The sequence below is a fragment of the Setaria italica genome, chromosome VI, assembly GCF_000263155.2.
Source record: "Setaria italica strain Yugu1 chromosome VI, Setaria_italica_v2.0, whole genome shotgun sequence".
NCBI classification, from domain to species: Eukaryota; Viridiplantae; Streptophyta; class Magnoliopsida; order Poales; family Poaceae; genus Setaria; species Setaria italica.
The window spans coordinates 5,414,538-5,419,765 of record NC_028455.1 but is presented as its reverse complement, the minus strand read 5'-3'; the positions used below and the strand labels follow the sequence as shown (position 1 = coordinate 5,419,765).

General features: G+C 45.4%; 1 pseudogene; it reads left to right on the top strand.

Annotated features, from left to right (window-relative positions):
• The first annotated feature begins 3,480 nt into the window (after positions 1-3,480).
• On the top strand, positions 3,481-4,375 carry LOC111257685 (annotated as a pseudogene).
• Positions 4,376-5,228: the final 853 nt, after the last annotated feature.

Genomic DNA, 5,228 nt, shown 5'->3' with positions numbered 1-5,228 from the left:
AACTTCTGCTTCCTTCTTCATGGTTTAATAATTTATTTTACCAAGACTAAGGTTAGCTTTGCATCGAGTCATTCTGTACGTGCCAATGACAGAACAATGGGCGGTCACTATTTATATACCTACGATAGCGCGCGACGAGCATTGTGATGTTTGGTATTTATCTGGCTCACTTACCGCTACCACATGAATGACTTACCAACCGGGGCTTGGATGCTCACTGAATGTTTTGAGCGTCAAATGGATAGGAATGATTTAGCCGGTTACATGGCTTCTTTTCGGCATGTGCAGATAACAAGCATTGGGATGATTCAGAAAAAAAAAATACTATTACTTGTCTGTATCAGTCAAGAACTGCAAACATGAAGGGAAACAAGAGCATGTGAGTACACTTCTTTTCTTTTGACAACGGCACCATCATTTCGACAGGCATGTTGTTGACCTCCTATCCATTTCTTTTCTATCTGAACGATAGCTGTTTGTTTTAATTACTTGAATTACTGGATGATGAGGATTGTATAGCCACTTTCTGAATATATTTTTCTCTTTTTTCTTTTTTTTTCAAAGATTGCAGATGGGTGATTGATGTCATAAAAGAGAGGTCGAGAGAAGCTTGTCATCGCTTTTGGCTTGTATAGTTCAAAAAGGCTTGTTTGTGATCCTAGGAAAGTTTACCAAGCAGTTCAGCAAGCTCATATTGCATTATGTTTGTTTTAATATAATTTGTTGCTAATTAATTGATAACCACAACTTACATGATTTACTGCATGGGTACCCACCTACTTGCTGGGACGGCGTCCAGCGTTACATGAGTGGCAAGTCTGCCAGCCAAGAACAAACTTAGAGGAAAACAGAAACAAGGATCTGAGGATGGTTACTGTTTTGTACTTCAACTTTTTATCGTGTGGACGATTCATATATCTCTTTGAGAAAATAATGATGAAGTGTTGCGGCATTGTAAATAGTAACCTAGACGTGAAAATCAACCTGAAGCAAAGAAGGTGGAAGAATGTAATGCTCCACGTTGACGAAGAAACACTATAGCTCTAGGCAATGGACTGGGCGCATGATTGTTGCTCACAGACTGGCTCCTGGTGTCTCCCAATCTCATACCGAGTTTGTGCATGATGTCTCATCCTTCGAATTAGATTAGTACTCTGCTAGTCTCAGCAAATGAGTAGATGTTGTCCATCACTCAGCATTTATGTAAAACAGCTCTTTGATGCACTACTGTCATGTATAAGTTCTCGACCAGCGAAGCAGAAGGAACACAAGTACCATTAGGAATGATTTACAACCAATTATTAACTGCACGCTCACTATTGAAACACATAATTGCTATGGGTGCAATGCTTGAGTATGTCAGATAAAGAATAAGAACAGTAGCTTGTTATCTGCAGATTAATAATTAATGTTAAGGAATGTAAGGGTTGATGGTTGTTCGCAATATTATAATCACGAGTGTTCAAGCTGGAATACTCTTCCATTATCTAAAAAAAATTATTTACATCTGCCAATCATTCGGCAGCAGGCAAATAAACCAGGTCCTTCAAGTCGTTGTTGGCGTGCCACGAGATTCCCATCTTCATCCTGGACCTGCGTGCACACCCAATGCAAGCTCATTGTCCCAAAGGATCCGAGCTGAATGGGATAGCTGGGGTACCATGCGTGCCGGTAATGCTTGGAGCCAAGATTCTCAACCAAGCATGAATTGTTTCCCAAGAACCACATCGACTCCTTATGCCTCCCAATCTCATACCGACCTATCCACAAAATGTTGCATCCACCTTTTGCAGACACGGTAAACCTGAGCTTCCAGGAGTTCCCCTTTCCTAACACACGTATCCGTAACCAATCTAGACTGTGTCACTTTCTATGTATAAACTGTTACAAATTCCCAATATATATAACTCTGAAGACGATACGGATAAGGAGCCTTTTTATTTCCTCTACATCATGTGAAGTGGACGACTTGTTGCCCACTATTTATTTTCTGTGTAATAAAGGTGTTCATGTCGTTGGTTGTTCTTTAATTTACTGGCCCTATTAATTTTTTACCAACGAGAATATGATGAGTAAAAATGACCAACTTTGCATTGTAGGTAACCTCCAAATAACATTAATTTTGCATTGAAACTAAAATGCAGTGATAGTACCAAGCATTACTATAAGATGTCGCAGTCTGCTCCCGCCCAAGATCAAATTAGGAGTAGACAAAATCAAGGATATTTAAATTCTCATTTTTTCATTTAATATCATTATGCCCCGTGTGGTTCAAGTTGCTCTTCAAAAATTTATAAGTAACGTGATGCACTGCCATTGCCACTTAGGATCCCAGAAGTGAAAAATTAGTACTGTTGAGATAAAGAAACTGCTGACTAGTCACTGTCGAATAGAGCTAGCGAGCCAAGAAGAGCCTCACGTAATTCAACACAGACTTCAGTGTTGATGAAAACTAGCACGATCAAAACTGCTGTGACTGCGCGTTGTCCACTCTAGTTCACAATATTTGCAGAAGAGGACCATACCAGCATGGATAAACAAGTTTTCACAACTTGCACAAACCATTGCGAAGTAAAAGAGGATAAGAAAATGCGGAACACGGAGACAAGGCGCAAACAAGTTCTATGCTCAATCCTGGTGCCTCCCAATCCCATTGTGAATATGGAAAATTTGTGTGCTTTCCCTGTCCATGGAGAGAAGCAAAAGTTTCCGCGGTCTAGATTGGAGTACCCATAGCTTCTCATCTAATGCCTTGCTAATTGTTACCTACATGGCATAGACATGGTTGATTATATTGGTTGTTGCCTATCGTACGTCACAGACACAGACAAAGACAATAGTGAGGTTCCACGAGCCATCATTCATAGATGGTGCAGCTAGCACATGCATGTTGTATCGGTGTATGTACAACGGAGAGACAACTCCCGTCTTTACACTGGCACACAAGCAAAACCAGCCGACGTGTACAGTGTTGAATGAAGAGAGATGGAAACCGGCATCTTGTGAGACGATAGCCGTAGCCTATGCTCCGAGAAGCATGCAACGGCTTGACTCTCGCTGCACGCATCGTCTTCTCCCACAACGACGGTGGCAGATAAGCTGCGGCAGGCATTTTAGCGTGGAGGATTGGAAGATGGCACCATAAATGAACCTCGCTGCACCTACTTCCCCGCCCTCGCCTGTAAGCCTTTGGCAGCCCATATACCCGCGAGGTTCCCGACCTTTTCCGCGTGGAGAAAGGCTGCGCATATTCGTTTCGCGGAGCAATTCATCGGCGAGTTTGGCAGCCTGCTAGGAGGGGTTATTCGGCCAACGTGAGCCCAATCTCCACGCAGAAAAGAGCCCGACCTACAGCGGTCGGGAAGCGCTCCCCGTCACGCGTCTCGCTTGCGCGAGCGAGAGAGCGGCACCCGCTCCTGCTCCTACGGAAAGCCGCCACCGTGGCTCCCAGCTCCGACAACGTCACGCGACAACAGCACCATGCGCTCCACGCGCGTGGGTGTGGCTCCGACAGCACAGATCTACGCCGACGAGCTCCGCCAGGGCCTGCGCCATGGCTGGGGCATGGGCACCTGTGCCCAACCCACGCCGGCCTGGGCGCGCGCACAGCTCTTCGACAAGGTCGTCACCCCAGCGATGTCGACAAGCTCAACCGCCTCGTCGTCCCCAAGCAGCACGCCGAGAAGCACTTCCCGCTCAAGCGCGTGTCGGAGGCCGCCACCGGCAAGGGCGTGCTCCTCAACTTCGCGGACGGCGAGGGAAAGGTGTGGTGGTTCCGGTACTCCTACTGGAATAGCAGCCAGAGCTACATCCTCACCAAGGGTTGGAGCCGCTTCGTCCGGGAGAAGGGCCTCCGAGCCGGTGACACCATCGTCTTCTCCCACTCCACATACGGCCAGGAGAAGCAACTCTTCATCGATTGCAGGAATACCAAGACGGCCACCACCGACGTGGCGTCGATGCTGGCCGCCGCACCGGCGGAGAAGCCAAAGGAAGCCCAGCGGGGCAATTTCCAAATAGCAGAGGGCAATTTCCCCCACAAGGTATCTTCCCCAGCAGGATTCACATGTCCACGAAAATTCCCCCGGGCTTTCTTCCATGGGGTTAATTTGCTCCTGCTACCAAACTAGCCCTTATGGAAGAGAAAATTTGTGATCCCCAAATGTATCCCCACGAAATCTTTAGAATCTAATTCATGCAGTTCATGGTTGTTAATGATATTGAACTTGAAGATACTGCTTCAAAACCACTTCAGAGAGTGGAGTTTCGAATATTGAATGTAAGTGATTTGTCCAAGTTCTATGGTTTGATTTTCAACCTCCTGAACTTTTTACCTTTTATATGTATCAGCGGATGACATTAGGGGCGGGACTAAAGCTTCTCATTTGGGTCAGCTGGCCGCAACGGATTTAGAAAAACTCAATGGAATTGTACATGGCTGTTAATACTGCTTGGTGACCCCGTTGTCTGATAGACATGATCCCGGCAAGCTTCTATTCGCCTGGATCCGCCGGATGACAAAGTTGGTTTCCACCCAAAAGAAGTACATAATGTCTCAGCTTAGGTGGAGCCTTGAGACTAGGGCAAGCAATTCGGGAGCAAACGACGCAACCAGTATTAATCATTGTTATAGTTCCTGTACCTGATGCTTCCCACCCCCACAAGTAGGCCATCCAAGAATTGAAATAGCATGGCCAGGTTGTTCTCTCGACTGACGAGCCATTCTCTACATAATATGGTTATGAAAGCTCCCATGTTATATGACGGGTGGACAAGATATGACCCTTACACAAAGGACTAGCCTTCAGAACGTCATTTACTTAATAGGAGTTATTAGAAAGGACAGGAAAATTCAAAGCTAATCTCATAATTTCCACTATATAACCTCTCTGTTAGGCATTCTAATAAAGCTTGGCACTTGCAAGCTCGAAGAATAATTTGCACAATAATTAACACGCTAAAACCGCATAGAGCTTCAAGAACATGGTTGATGTCGACTTGTTAACAAATAACAACCGTGGTGCTTCCTGCTCCAATAATTAGTATAGCAGACCCTCGTGAAAAATACAGAGATCCATTTACCTGCTAACGTCCGTTGGGCAAGGTTTCCAAGCTTCCTTCTGTTCATTATGCTACATGCTGCATGGTTGGCATTTCCACTCCGTGACCCATAATGGCGCTTGCCCGGCCCGTTCAGTAACACTGTCACTAAAATTTCCGGTGCTTCC